Raw genomic sequence first — 14,613 nt, 5'->3', positions numbered from 1 at the left:
AGTCCTCGGGGTGCTCCGTGCTCAGGGTGCTGGGTGCTCAGTGCTCAGGGTGCTGGGTGCTCAGTGCTCGGGGTGCTGGGTGCTCAGTGCTCAGTACTCAGGGTGCTTTTGCTCAATGCTCGGGGTGCTGGGTGCTCAGTACTCAGCATGCTGGGTGCTCAGTACTCAGGGTGCTGGGTGCTCAGTGCTCAGGGTGCTGGGTGCTCAGTGCTCAGGGTGCTGGGTGCTCAGTGATCGTGGTGCTGGGTGCTCAGTACTCAGGGTGCTCAGTGATCGGGGAGCTCGGTGCTCAGTGCTCAGGGTGCTGGGTGCTCAGTGCTCGGGGTCCTAGGTGCTCAGTGCTCAGGGTGATCGGTGCTCAGTACTCAGCGTGCTGGGTGCTCAGTGCTCAGAGTGTTGGGTGCTCAGTACTCAGGGTGCTGGGTGCTCAGTGCTCAGTGTTCAGAGTGCTCAGTGCTCAGGGTGCTCAGTGCTCAGGGTGCTGGGTGCTCAGGGTGCTGGGTGCTCAGTGCTCGGGGTGCTGGGTGCTCAGTGCTCAGTGCTCAGGGTGCTGGGTGCTCAGTGCTCAGTGCTCAGGGTGCTGGGTGTTCAGTACTCAGGGTGCTTGGTGCTCAGTGCTCAGGGTGCTGGGTGCTCAGTACTCAGGGTGCTGGGTGCTCAGTGCTCGGGGTGCTGGGTGCTCAGTGATCAGGGTGATCTGTGCTCAGTACTCAGGGTGCTGGGTGCTCAGTGCTCAGGGTGCTGGATGCTCAGTCCTCAGGGTGCTCAGTACTCAGGGTGCTCGGTGCTCAGTGCTCAGTACTCAGGGTGCTCAGTACTCAGGGTGCTGGGTGCTCAGTGCTCTGGGTGCTGGGTGCTCAGTACTCAGGGTGCTGGGTGCTCAGTACTCGGGGTGCTGGGTGCTCAGTACTCAGGGTGCTGGGTGCTCAGTCCTCCGGGTGCTCAGTGCTCAGGGTGCTGGGTGCTCAGTACTCAGGGTGCTGGGTGCTCAGTACTCGGGGTGCTGGGTGCTCAGTGCTCAGGGTGATCGGTGCTCAGTGCTCAGGGTGCTGGGTGCTCAGTCCTCCGGGTGCTCAGTGCTCAGGGTGCTGGGTGCTCAGTACTCAGGGTGCTGGGTGCTCAGTACTCGGGGTGCTGGGTGCTCAGTGCTCAGGGTGCTGGGTGCTCATTGCTCGGGGTGCTGGGTGCTCAGTGCTCAGGGTGATCGGTGCTCAGTGCTCAGGGTGCTGGGTGCTCAGTCCTCCGGGTGCTCAGTGCTCAGGGTGCTGGGTGCTCAGTACTCAGGGTGCTGGGTGCTCAGTACTCGGGGTGCTGGGTGCTCAGTGCTCAGGGTGCTGGGTGCTCCGTACTCTGGGTGTTGGGTGCTCAGTACTCAGCGTGCTGGGTGCTCCGTGCTCGGGGTGCTGGCTGCTCAGTGCTCAGGGTGCTCTGTGCTCAGTGCTCAGGGTGCTGGGTGCTCAGTACTCAGGGTGCTGGGTGCTTAGTGCTCGGGGTGCTCGGTGCTCAGTACTCAAGGTGCTGGGTGCTCAGTGCTCAGGGTGCTGGGTGCTCAGTCCTCGGGGTGCTCCGTGCTCAGGGTGCTGGGTGCTCAGTGCTCAGGGTGCTGGGTGCTCAGTACTAAGGGTGCTGGGTGCTCAGTACTCAGGGTGCTCGGTGCTCAGTACTCAGGGTGCTGGGTGCTCAGTGCTCAAGGTGCTGGGTACTCAGTACTCAGGGTGCTGGGTGCTCAGTACTCAGGGTGCTGGGTGCTCAGTGCTCAGGGAGCTGGGTGCTCAGTGCTCAGGCTGCTGGGTGCTCAGTACTCAGGGTGCTGGGTGCTCAGTGCTCATGGTGATCAGTGCTCAGTACTCAGGGTGCTGGGTGCTCAGTGCTCGGGGTGCTGGGTGCTCAGTACACGGGGTGCTGGGTGCTCTGTACTCAGGGTGCTGGGTGCTCAGTGCTCGGGGTCCTAGGTGCTCAGTGCTCAGGGTGATCGGTGCTCAGTACTCAGCGTGCTGGGTGCTCAGTGCTCAGAGTGTTGGGTGCTCAGTACTCAGGGTGCTGGGTGCTCAGTGCTCAGTGCTCAGGGTGCTCAGTCCTCAGGGTGCTGGGTGCTCAGGGTGCTGGGTGCTCAGTGCTCGGGGTGCTGGGTGCTCAGTGCTCAGGGTGCTGGGTGTTCAGTACTCAGGGTGCTAGGTGCTCAGTGCTCAGTGCTCAGGGTGCTGGGTGTTCAGTACTCAGTGCTCAGGGTGCTGGGTGTTCAGTACTCAGGGTGCTTGGTGCTCAGTGCTCAGGGTGCTGGGTGCTCAGTACTCAGGGTGCTGGGTGCTCAGTGCTCGGGGTGCTGGGTGCTCAGTGATCAGGGTGATCTGTGCTCAGTACTCAGGGTGCTGGGTGCTCAGTGCTCAGGGTGCTGGGTGCTCAGTCCTCAGGGTGCTCAGTACTCAGGGTGCTCGGTGCTCAGTGCTCAGTACTCAGGGTGCTCAGTACTCAGGGTGCTGGGTGCTCAGTGCTCGGGGTGCTGGGTGCTCAGTACTCAGGGTGCTGGGTGCTCAGTACTCGGGGTGCTGGGTGCTCAGTACTCAGGGTGCTGGGTGCTCAGTCCTCCGGGTGCTCAGTGCTCAGGGTGCTGCGTGCTCAGTACTCAGGGTGCTGGGTGCTCAGTACTCGGGGTGCTGGGTGCTCAGTGCTCAGGGTGATCGGTGCTCAGTGCTCAGGGTGCTGGGTGCTCAGTCCTCCGGGTGCTCAGTGCTCAGGGTGCTGGGTGCTCAGTACTCAGGGTGCTGGGTGCTCAGTACTCGGGGTGCTGGGTGCTCAGTGCTCAGGGTGCTGGGTGCTCAGTGCTCGGGTGCTGGGTGCTCAGTGCTCAGGGTGATCGGTGCTCAGTGCTCAGGGTGCTGGGTGCTCAGTCCTCTGGGTGCTCAGTGCTCAGGGTGCTGGGTGCTCAGTACTCAGGGTGCTGGGTGGTCAGTACTCGGGGTGCTGGGTGCTCAGTGCTCAGGGTGCTGGGTGCTCAGTGCTCAGTGCTCAGGGTGCTCAGTGCTCAGGGTGCTCAGTCCTCAGGGTGCTGGGTGCTCAGGGTGCTGGGTGCTCAGTGCTCGGGGTGCTGGGTGCTCAGTGCTCAGGGTGCTGGGTGTTCAGTACTCAGGGTGCTTGGTGCTCAGTGCTCAGTGCTCAGGGTGCTGGGTGTTCAGTACTCAGTGCTCAGGGTGCTGGGTGTTCAGTACTCAGGGTGCTTGGTGCTCAGTGCTCAGGGTGCTGGGTGCTCAGTACTCAGGGTGCTGGGTGCTCAGTGCTCGGGGTGCTGGGTGCTCAGTGATCAGGGTGATCTGTGCTCAGTACTCAGGGTGCTGGGTGCTCAGTGCTCAGGGTGCTGGGTGCTCAGTCCTCAGGGTGCTCAGTACTCAGGGTGCTCGGTGCTCAGTGCTCAGTACTCAGGGTGCTCAGTACTCAGGGTGCTGGGTGCTCAGTGCTCGGGGTGCTGGGTGCTCAGTACTCAGGGTGCTGGGTGCTCAGTACTCGGGGTGCTGGGTGCTCAGTACTCAGGGTGCTGGGTGCTCAGTCCTCCGGGTGCTCAGTGCTCAGGGTGCTGCGTGCTCAGTACTCAGGGTGCTGGGTGCTCAGTACTCGGGGTGCTGGGTGCTCAGTGCTCAGGGTGATCGGTGCTCAGTGCTCAGGGTGCTGGGTGCTCAGTCCTCCGGGTGCTCAGTGCTCAGGGTGCTGGGTGCTCAGTACTCAGGGTGCTGGGTGCTCAGTACTCGGGGTGCTGGGTGCTCAGTGCTCAGGGTGCTGGGTGCTCAGTGCTCGGGTGCTGGGTGCTCAGTGCTCAGGGTGATCGGTGCTCAGTGCTCAGGGTGCTGGGTGCTCAGTCCTCTGGGTGCTCAGTGCTCAGGGTGCTGGGTGCTCAGTACTCAGGGTGCTGGGTGGTCAGTACTCGGGGTGCTGGGTGCTCAGTGCCCAGGGTGCTGGGTGCTCAGTACTCTGGTTGTTGGGTGCTCAGTACTCAGCGTGCTGGGTGCTCCGTGCTCGGGGTGCTGGCTGCTCAGTGCTCAGGGTGCTCTGTGCTCAGTGCTCAGGGTGCTGGGTGCTCAGTACTCTGGGTGCTGGGTGCTTAGTGCTCGGGGTGCTCGGTGCTCAGTACTCAAGGTGCTGGGTGCTCAGTGCTCAGGGTGCTGGGTGCTCAGTCCTCGGGGTGCTCCGTGCTCAGGGTGCTGGGTGCTCAGTGCTCAGGGTCCTGGGTGCTCAGTGCTCGGGGTGCTGGGTGCTGAGTGCTCAGGGTGCTGGGTGCTCAGTGCTCGGGGTGCTCGGTGCTCAGTGCTCAGGGTCCCGGGTGCTCAGTACTCAGGGTGCTGGGTGCTGAGTACTCAGGGTGCTCAGTGCTCAGTACACAGGGTGCTGGGTGCTCAGTGCTCGGGGTGCTGGGTGCTCAGTACTCAGGGTGCTGGGTGCTCCGTGCTCGGGGTGCTGGCTGCTCAGTGCTCAGGGTGCTATGTGCTCAGTGCTCAGGGTGCTGGGTGCTCAGTACTCAGGGTGCTGGGTGCTTAGTGCTCGGGGTGCTCGGTGCTCAGTACTCAAGGTGCTGGGTGCTCAGTGCTCAGGGTGCTGGGTGCTAAGTCCTCGGGGTGCTCCGTGCTCAGGGTGCTGGGTGCTCAGTGCTCAGGGTGCTGGGTGCTCAGTGCTCGGGGTGCTGGGTGCTCAGTGCTCAGTACTCAGGGTGCTGGTTGCTCAATGCTCGGGGTGCTGTGTGCTCAGTACTCAGCATGCTGGGTGCTCAGTACTCAGGGTGCTGGGTGCTCAGTGCTCAGGGTGCTGGGTGCTCAGTGCTCAGGGTGCTGGGTGCTCAGTGATCGGGGTGCTGGGTGCTCAGTACTCAGGGTGCTCAGTGCTCGGGGAGCTCGGTGCTCAGTACTCAGGGTGCTGGGTGCTCAGTTCTCAGTGCTCGGTTTCCTGGGTGCTCCGTGCTCGGGGTGCTGGGTTCTCAGTGCTCTGGGTGCTTAGTGCTCAGTACTCAGGGTGCTGGGTGCTCAGTATTCATGGTGCTGCGTGCTCATTCTCAGGGTTCTAGGGGCTCAGTACTCAGGGTGCTGGGTGCTCAGTACTCAGGGTGCTCGGTTCTCAGTACTCAGGGTGCTGGGTGCTCATTCTCGGGGTGCTGGGTGCTCAGTGCTCGGGGTGCTGGGTGCTCAGTACTCAGGGTGCTGGGGGCTCAGTACTCAGGGTGCTGGGTGCTCAGTACTCAGGGTGATCTGTTCTCAGTACTCAGGTTGGTGGCTGCTCAGTGCTCGGGGTGCTGGGTGCTCAGTACTCGGGGTGCTCAGTGCTCAGTACTCAGGGTGCTGGGTGCTCAGTACTCAGGGTGCTGGGTGCTCAGTGCTCGAGGTGCTCGGTGCTCAGTACTCGGGGTGCTGGGTGCTCAGTACTCAGGGTGCTGGGTGCTCAGTGCTCAGGGTGCTGGGTGCTCAGTGCTCGGGGTGCTGGGTGCTCAGTGCTGAGGGTGGTACTGGGTGCTCAGTACTCAGGGTGCTGGGTGCTCAGTGCTCAGGGTGCTGGGTGCTCAGTACTAAGGGTGCTGGGTGCTCAGTACTCAGGGTGCTCGGTGCTCAGTACTCAGGGTGCTGGGTGCTCAGTGCTCAGTGTGCTGGGTACTCAGTACTCAGGGTGCTGGGTGCTCAGTACTCAGGGTGCTGGGTGCTCAGTGCTCAGGGTGCTGGGTGCTCAGTGCTCAGGGTGCTGGGTGCTCAGTACTCAGGGTGCTGGGTGCTCAGTGCTCATGGTGATCGGTGCTCAGTACTCAGGGTGCTGGGTGCTCAGTGCTCGGGGTGCTGGGTGCTCAGTACACGGGGTGCTGGGTGCTCTGTACTCAGGGTGCTGGGTGCTCAGTGCTCGGGGTCCTAGGTGCTCAGTGCTCAGGGTGATCGGTGCTCAGTACTCAGCGTGCTGGGTGCTCAGTGCTCAGAGTGTTGGGTGCTCAGTACTCAGGGTGCTGGGTGCTCAGTGCTCAGTGCTCAGGGTGCTCGGTGCTCAGGGTGCTCAGTGCTCAGGGTGCTGGGTGCTCAGGGTGCTGGGTGCTCAGTGCTCGGGGTGCTGGGTGCTCAGTGCTCAGTGCTCAGGGTGCTGGGTGCTCAGTGCTCAGTGCTCAGGGTGCTGGGTGTTCAGTACTCAGGGTGCTTGGTGCTCAGTGCTCAGGGTGCTGGGTGCTCAGTACTCAGGGTGCTGGGTGCTCAGTGCTCGGGGTGCTGGGTGCTCAGTGATCAGGGTGATCTGTGCTCAGTACTCAGGGTGCTGGGTGCTCAGTGCTCAGGGTGCTGGATGCTCAGTCCTCAGGGTGCTCAGTACTCAGGGTGCTCGGTGCTCAGTGCTCAGTACTCAGGGTGCTCAGTACTCAGGGTGCTGGGTGCTCAGTGCTCTGGGTGCTGGGTGCTCAGTACTCAGGGTGCTGGGTGCTCAGTACTCGGGGTGCTGGGTGCTCAGTACTCAGGGTGCTGGGTGCTCAGTCCTCCGGGTGCTCAGTGCTCAGGGTGCTGGGTGCTCAGTACTCAGGGTGCTGGGTGCTCAGTACTCGGGGTGCTGGGTGCTCAGTGCTCAGGGTGATCGGTGCTCAGTGCTCAGGGTGCTGGGTGCTCAGTCCTCCGGGTGCTCAGTGCTCAGGGTGCTGGGTGCTCAGTACTCAGGGTGCTGGGTGCTCAGTACTCGGGGTGCTGGGTGCTCAGTGCTCAGGGTGCTGGGTGCTCATTGCTCGGGGTGCTGGGTGCTCAGTGCTCAGGGTGATCGGTGCTCAGTGCTCAGGGTGCTGGGTGCTCAGTCCTCCGGGTGCTCAGTGCTCAGGGTGCTGGGTGCTCAGTACTCAGGGTGCTGGGTGCTCATTACTCGGGGTGCTGGGTGCTCAGTGCTCAGGGTGCTGGGTGCTCCGTACTCTGGGTGTTGGGTGCTCAGTACTCAGCGTGCTGGGTGCTCCGTGCTCGGGGTGCTGGCTGCTCAGTGCTCAGGGTGCTCTGTGCTCAGTGCTCAGGGTGCTGGGTGCTCAGTACTCAGGGTGCTGGGTGCTTAGTGCTCGGGGTGCTCGGTGCTCAGTACTCAAGGTGCTGGGTGCTCAGTGCTCAGGGTGCTGGGTGCTCAGTCCTCGGGGTGCTCCGTGCTCAGGGTGCTGGGTGCTCAGTGCTCAGGGTCCTGGGTGCTCAGTGCTCGGGGTGCTGGGTGCTGAGTGCTCAGGGTGCTGGGTGCTCAGTGCTCGGGGTGCTCGGTGCTCAGTGCTCAGGGTCCCGGGTGCTCAGTACTCAGGGTGCTGGGTGCTCAGTGCTCAGGGAGCTGGGTGCTCAGTGCTCAGGCTGCTGGGTGCTCAGTACTCAGGGTGCTGGGTGCTCAGTGCTCATGGTGATCAGTGCTCAGTACTCAGGGTGCTGGGTGCTCAGTGCTCGGGGTGCTGGGTGCTCAGTACACGGGGTGCTGGGTGCTCTGTACTCAGGGTGCTGGGTGCTCAGTGCTCGGGGTCCTAGGTGCTCAGTGCTCAGGGTGATCGGTGCTCAGTACTCAGCGTGCTGGGTGCTCAGTGCTCAGAGTGTTGGGTGCTCAGTACTCAGGGTGCTGGGTGCTCAGTGCTCAGTGCTCAGGGTGCTCAGTGCTCAGGGTGCTCAGTCCTCAGGGTGCTGGGTGCTCAGGGTGCTGGGTGCTCAGTGCTCGGGGTGCTGGGTGCTCAGTGCTCAGGGTGCTGGGTGTTCAGTACTCAGGGTGCTTGGTGCTCAGTGCTCAGTGCTCAGGGTGCTGGGTGTTCAGTACTCAGTGCTCAGGGTGCTGGGTGTTCAGTACTCAGGGTGCTTGGTGCTCAGTGCTCAGGGTGCTGGGTGCTCAGTACTCAGGGTGTTGGGTGCTCAGTGCTCGGGGTGCTGGGTGCTCAGTGATCAGGGTGATCTGTGCTCAGTACTCAGGGTGCTGGGTGCTCAGTGCTCAGGGTGCTGGGTGCTCAGTCCTCAGGGTGCTCAGTACTCAGGGTGCTCGGTGCTCAGTGCTCAGTACTCAGGGTGCTCAGTACTCAGGGTGCTGGGTGCTCAGTGCTCGGGGTGCTGGGTGCTCAGTACTCAGGGTGCTGGGTGCTCAGTACTCGGGGTGCTGGGTGCTCAGTACTCAGGGTGCTGGGTGCTCAGTCCTCCGGGTGCTCAGTGCTCAGGGTGCTGCGTGCTCAGTACTCAGGGTGCTGGGTGCTCAGTACTCGGGGTGCTGGGTGCTCAGTGCTCAGGGTGATCGGTGCTCAGTGCTCAGGGTGCTGGGTGCTCAGTCCTCCGGGTGCTCAGTGCTCAGGGTGCTGGGTGCTCAGTACTCAGGGTGCTGGGTGCTCAGTACTCGGGGTGCTGGGTGCTCAGTGCTCAGGGTGCTGGGTGCTCAGTGCTCGGGTGCTGGGTGCTCAGTGCTCAGGGTGATCGGTGCTCAGTGCTCAGGGTGCTGGGTGCTCAGTCCTCTGGGTGCTCAGTGCTCAGGGTGCTGGGTGCTCAGTACTCAGGTTGCTGGGTGGTCAGTACTCGGGGTGCTGGGTGCTCAGTGCTCAGGGTGCTGGGTGCTCAGTACTCTGGTTGTTGGGTGCTCAGTACTCAGCGTGCTGGGTGCTCCGTGCTCGGGGTGCTGGCTGCTCAGTGCTCAGTGTGCTCTGTGCTCAGTGCTCAGGGTGCTGGGTGCTCAGTACTCTGGATGCTGGGTGCTTAGTGCTCGGGGTGCTCGGTGCTCAGTACTCAAGGTGCTGGGTGCTCAGTGCTCAGGGTGCTGGGTGCTCAGTCCTCGGGGTGCTCCGTGCTCAGGGTGCTGGGTGCTCAGTGCTCAGGGTCCTGGGTGCTCAGTGCTCGGGGTGCTGGGTGCTGAGTGCTCAGGGTGCTGGGTGCTCAGTGCTCGGGGTGCTCGGTGCTCAGTGCTCAGGGTCCCGGGTGCTCAGTACTCAGGGTGCTGGGTGCTTAGTACTCAGGGTGCTCAGTGCTCAGTACACAGGGTGCTGGGTGCTCAGTGCTCGGGGTGCTGGGTGCTCAGTACTCAGGGTGCTGGGTGCTCCGTGCTCGGGGTGCTGGCTGCTCAGTGCTCAGGGTGCTATGTGCTCAGTGCTCAGGGTGCTGGGTGCTCAGTACTCAGGGTGCTGGGTGCTTAGTGCTCGGGGTGCTCGGTGCTCAGTACTCAAGGTGCTGGGTGCTCAGTGCTCAGGGTGCTGGGTGCTAAGTCCTCGGGGTGCTCCGTGCTCAGGGTGCTGGGTGCTCAGTGCTCAGGGTGCTGGGTGCTCAGTGCTCGGGGTGCTGGGTGCTCAGTGCTCAGTACTCAGGGTGCTGGTTGCTCAATGCTCGGGGTGCTGGGTGCTCAGTACTCAGCATGCTGGGTGCTCAGTACTCAGGGTGCTGGGTGCTCAGTGCTCAGGGTGCTGGGTGCTCAGTGCTCAGGGTGCTGGGTGCTCAGTGATCGGGGTGCTGGGTGCTCAGTACTCAGGGTGCTCAGTGCTCGGGGAGCTCGGTGCTCAGTACTCAGGGTGCTGGGTGCTCAGTTCTCAGTGCTCGGGGTCCTGGGTGCTCCGTGCTCGGGGTGCTGTGTTCTCAGTGCTCTGGGTGCTTAGTGCTCAGTACTCAGGGTGCTGGGTGCTCAGTATTCATGGTGCTGCGTGCTCATTCTCAGGGTTCTAGGGGCTCAGTACTCAGGGTGCTGGGTGCTCAGTACTCAGGGTGCTCGGTTCTCAGTACTCAGGGTGCTGGGTGCTCATTCTCGGGGTGCTGGGTGCTCAGGGCTCGGGGTGCTGGGTGCTCAGTACTCAGGGTGCTGGGGGCTCAGTACTCAGGGTGCTGGGTGCTCAGTGCTCAGTGCTCAGGGTGCTCAGTGCTCAGGGTGCTCAGTGCTCAGGGTGCTGGGTGCTCAGGGTGCTGGGTGCTCAGTGCTCGGGGTGCTGGGTGCTCAGTGCTCAGTGCTCAGGGTGCTGGGTGCTCAGTGCTCAGTGCTCAGGGTGCTGGGTGTTCAGTACTCAGGGTGCTTGGTGCTCAGTGCTCAGGGTGCTGGGTGCTCAGTACTCAGGGTGCTGGGTGCTCAGTGCTCGGGGTGCTGGGTGCTCAGTGATCAGGGTGATCTGTGCTCAGTACTCAGGGTGCTGGGTGCTCAGTGCTCAGGGTGCTGGATGCTCAGTCCTCAGGGTGCTCAGTACTCAGGGTGCTCGGTGCTCAGTGCTCAGTACTCAGGGTGCTCAGTACTCAGGGTGCTGGGTGCTCAGTGCTCTGGGTGCTGGGAGCTCAGTACTCAGGGTGCTGGGTGCTCAGTACTCGGGGTGCTGGGTGCTCAGTACTCAGGGTGCTGGGTGCTCAGTCCTCCGGGTGCTCAGTGCTCAGGGTGCTGGGTGCTCAGTACTCAGGGTGCTGGGTGCTCAGTACTCGGGGTGCTGGGTGCTCAGTGCTCAGGGTGATCGGTGCTCAGTGCTCAGGGTGCTGGGTGCTCAGTCCTCCGGGTGCTCAGTGCTCAGGGTGCTGGGTGCTCAGTACTCAGGGTGCTGGGTGCTCAGTACTCGGGGTGCTGAGTGCTCAGTGCTCAGGGTGCTGGGTGCTCATTGCTCGGGGTGCTGGGTGCTCAGTGCTCAGGGTGATCGGTGCTCAGTGCTCAGGGTGCTGGGTGCTCAGTCCTCCGGGTGCTCAGTGCTCAGGGTGCTGGGTGCTCAGTACTCAGGGTGCTGGGTGCTCAGTACTCGGGGTGCTGGGTGCTCAGTGCTCAGGGTGCTGGGTGCTCCGTACTCTGGGTGTTGGGTGCTCAGTACTCAGCGTGCTGGGTGCTCCGTGCTCGGGGTGCTGGCTGCTCAGTGCTCAGGGTGCTCTGTGCTCAGTGCTCAGGGTGCTGGGTGCTCAGTACTCTGGGTGCTGGGTGCTTAGTGCTCGGGGTGCTCGGTGCTCAGTACTCAAGGTGCTGGGTGCTCAGTGCTCAGGGTGCTGGGTGCTCAGTCCTCGGGGTGCTCCGTGCTCAGGGTGCTGGGTGCTCAGTGCTCAGGGTCCTGGGTGCTCAGTGCTCGGGGTGCTGGGTGCTGAGTGCTCAGGGTGCTGGGTGCTCAGTGCTTGGGGTGCTCGGTGCTCAGTGCTCAGGGTCCCGGGTGCTCAGTACTCAGGGTGCTGGGTGCTTAGTACTCAGGGTGCTCAGTGCTCAGTACACAGGGTGCTGGGTGCTCAGTGCTCGGGGTGCTGGGTGCTCAGTACTCAGGGTGCTGGGTGCTCCGTGCTCGGGGTGCTGGCTGCTCAGTGCTCAGGGTGCTATGTGCTCAGTGCTCAGGGTGCTGGGTGCTCAGTACTCAGGGTGCTGGGTGCTTAGTGCTCGGGGTGCTCGGTGCTCAGTACTCAAGGTGCTGGGTGCTCAGTGCTCAGGGTGCTGGGTGCTAAGTCCTTGGGGTGCTCCGTGCTCAGGGTGCTGGGTGCTCAGTGCTCAGGGTGCTGGGTGCTCAGTGCTCGGGGTGCTGGGTGCTCAGTGCTCAGTACTCAGGGTGCTGGTTGCTCAATGCTCGGGGTGCTGGGTGCTCAGTACTCAGCATGCTGGGTGCTCAGTACTCAGGGTGCTGGGTGCTCAGTGCTCAGGGTGGTGGGTGCTCAGTGCTCAGGGTGCTGGGTGCTCAGTGATCGGGGTGCTGGGTGCTCAGTACTCAGGGTGCTCAGTGCTCGGGGAGCTCGGTGCTCAGTACTCAGGGTGCTGGGTGCTCAGTTCTCAGTGCTCGGGGTCCTGGGTGCTCCGTGCTCGGGGTGCTGGGTTCTCAGTGCTCTGGGTGCTTAGTGCTCAGTACTCAGGGTGCTGGGTGCTCAGTATTCATGGTGCGGCGTGCTCATTCTCAGGGTTCTAGGGGCTCAGTACTCAGGGTGCTGGGTGCTCAGTACTCATGGTGCTGGGTGCTCAGTACTCGGGGTGCTGGGTGCTCAGTGCTCGGGGTGCTGGGTGCTCAGTACTCAGGGTGCTGGGGGCTCAGTACTCAGGGTGCTGGGTGCTCAGTACTCAGGGTGATCTGTTCTCAGTACTCAGGTTGGTGGCTGCTCAGTGCTCGGGGTGCTGGGTGCTCAGTACTCGGGGTGCTCAGTGCTCAGTACTCAGGGTGCTGGGTGCTCAGTACTCAGGGTGCTGGGTGCTCAGTGCTCGAGGTGCTCGGTGCTCAGTACTCGGGGTGCTGGGTGCTCAGTACTCAGGGTGCTGGGTGCTCAGTGCTCAGGGTGCTGGGTGCTCAGTGCTCGGGGTGCTGGGTGCTCAGTGCTGAGGGTGGTACTGGGTGCTCAGTACTCAGGGTGCTGGGTGCTCAGTGCTCAGGGTGCTGGGTGCTCAGTACTAAGGGTGCTGGGTGCTCAGTACTCAGGGTGCTCGGTGCTCAGTACTCAGGGTGCTGGGTGCTCAGTGCTCAGTGTGCTGGGTACTCAGTACTCAGGGTGCTGGGTGCTCAGTACTCAGGGTGCTGGGTGCTCAGTGCTCAGGGTGCTGGGTGCTCAGTGCTCAGGCTGCTGGGTGCTCAGTACTCAGGGTGCTGGGTGCTCAGTGCTCATGGTGATCGGTGCTCAGTACTCAGGGTGCTGGGTGCTCAGTGCTCGGGGTGCTGGGTGCTCAGTACACGGGGTGCTGGGTGCTCTGTACTCAGGGTGCTGGGTGCTCAGTGCTCGGGGTCCTAGGTGCTCAGTGCTCAGGGTGATCGGTGCTCAGTACTCAGCGTGCTGGGTGCTCAGTGCTCAGAGTGTTGGGTGCTCAGTACTCAGGGTGCTGGGTGCTCAGTGCTCAGTGCTCAGGGTGCTCAGTGCTCAGGGTGCTCAGTGCTCAGGGTGCTTGGTGCTCAGGGTGCTGGGTGCTCAGTGCTCGGGGTGCTGGGTGCTCAGTGCTCAGTGCTCAGGGTGCTGGGTGCTCAGTGCTCAGTGCTCAGGGTGCTGGGTGTTCAGTACTCAGGGTGCTTGGTGCTCAGTGCTCAGGGTGCTGGGTGCTCAGTACTCAGGGTGCTGGGTGCTCAGTGCTCGGGGTGCTGGGTGCTCAGTGATCAGGGTGATCTGTGCTCAGTACTCAGGGTGCTGGGTGCTCAGTGCTCAGGGTGCTGGATGCTCAGTCCTCAGGGTGCTCAGTACTCAGGGTGCTCGGTGCTCAGTGCTCAGTACTCAGGGTGCTCAGTACTCAGGGTGCTGGGTGCTCAGTGCTCTGGGTGCTGGGTGCTCAGTACTCAGGGTGCTGGGTGCTCAGTACTCGGGGTGCTGGGTGCTCAGTACTCAGGGTGCTGGGTGCTCAGTCCTCCGGGTGCTCAGTGCTCAGGGTGCTGGGTGCTCAGTACTCAGGGTGCTGGGTGCTCAGTACTCGGGGTGCTGGGTGCTCAGTGCTCAGGGTGATCGGTGCTCAGTGCTCAGGGTGCTGGGTGCTCAGTCCTCCGGGTGCTCAGTGCTCAGGGTGCTGGGTGCTCAGTACTCAGGGTGCTGGGTGCTCAGTACTCGGGGTGCTGGGTGCTCAGTGCTCAGGGTGCTGGGTGCTCATTGCTCGGGGTGCTGGGTGCTCAGTGCTCAGGGTGATCGGTGCTCAGTGCTCAGGGTGCTGGGTGCTCAGTCCTCCGGGTGCTCAGTGCTCAGGGTGCTGGGTGCTCCGTACTCTGGGTGTTGGGTGCTCAGTACTCAGCGTGCTGGGTGCTCCGTGCTCGGGGTGCTGGCTGCTCAGTGCTCAGGGTGCTCTGTGCTCAGTGCTCAGGGTGCTGGGTGCTCAGTACTCAGGGTGCTGGGTGCTTAGTGCTCGGGGTGCTCGGTGCTCAGTACTCAAGGTTCTGGGTGCTCAGTGCTCAGGGTGCTGGGTGCTCAGTCCTCGGGGTGCTCCGTGCTCAGGGTGCTGGGTGCTCAGTGCTCAGGGTCCTGGGTGCTCAGTGCTCGGGGTGCTGGGTGCTGAGTGCTCAGGGTGCTGGGTGCTCAGTGCTCGGGGTGCTCGGTGCTCAGTGCTCAGGGTCCCGGGTGCTCAGTACTCAGGGTGCTGGGTGCTCAGTGCTCAGGGAGCTGGGTGCTCAGTGCTCAGGCTGCTGGGTGCTCAGTACTCAGGGTGCTGGGTGCTCAGTGCTCATGGTGATCAGTGCTCAGTACTCAGGGTGCTGGGTGCTCAGTGCTCGGGGTGCTGGGTGCTCAGTACACGGGGTGCTGGGTGCTCTGTACTCAGGGTGCTGGGTGCTCAGTGCTCGGGGTCCTAGGTGCTCAGTGCTCAGGGTGATCGGTGCTCAGTACTCAGCGTGCTGGGTGCTCAGTGCTCAGAGTGTTGGGTGCTCAGTACTCAGGGTGCTGGGTGCTCAGTGCTCAGTGCTCAGGGTGCTCAGTGCTCAGGGTGCTCAGTCCTCAGGGTGCTGGGTGCTCAGGGTGCTGGGTGCTCAGTGCTCGGGGTGCTGGGTGCTCAGTGCTCAGGGTGCTGGGTGTTCAGTACTCAGGGTTCTTGGTGCTCAGTGCTCAGTGCTCAGGGTGCTGGGTGTTCAGTACTCAGTGCTCAGGGTGCTGGGTGTTCAGTACTCAGGGTGCTTGGTGCTCAGTGCTCAGGGTGCTGGGTGCTCAGTACTCAGGGTGCTGGGTGCTCAGTGCTCGGGGTGCTGGGTGCTCAGTGATCAGGGTGATCTGTGCTCAGTACTCAGGGTGCTGGGTGCTCAGTGCTCAGGGTGCTGGGTGCTCAGTCCTCAGGGTGCTCAGT

The sequence above is a fragment of the Microtus oregoni genome, unplaced genomic scaffold (genome assembly GCF_018167655.1).
Source record: "Microtus oregoni isolate MIOR12 unplaced genomic scaffold, Mior012 000051F_ref0000332, whole genome shotgun sequence".
Taxonomy (NCBI): domain Eukaryota; kingdom Metazoa; phylum Chordata; class Mammalia; order Rodentia; family Cricetidae; genus Microtus; species Microtus oregoni.
This window is presented reverse-complemented; position numbering follows the sequence as displayed.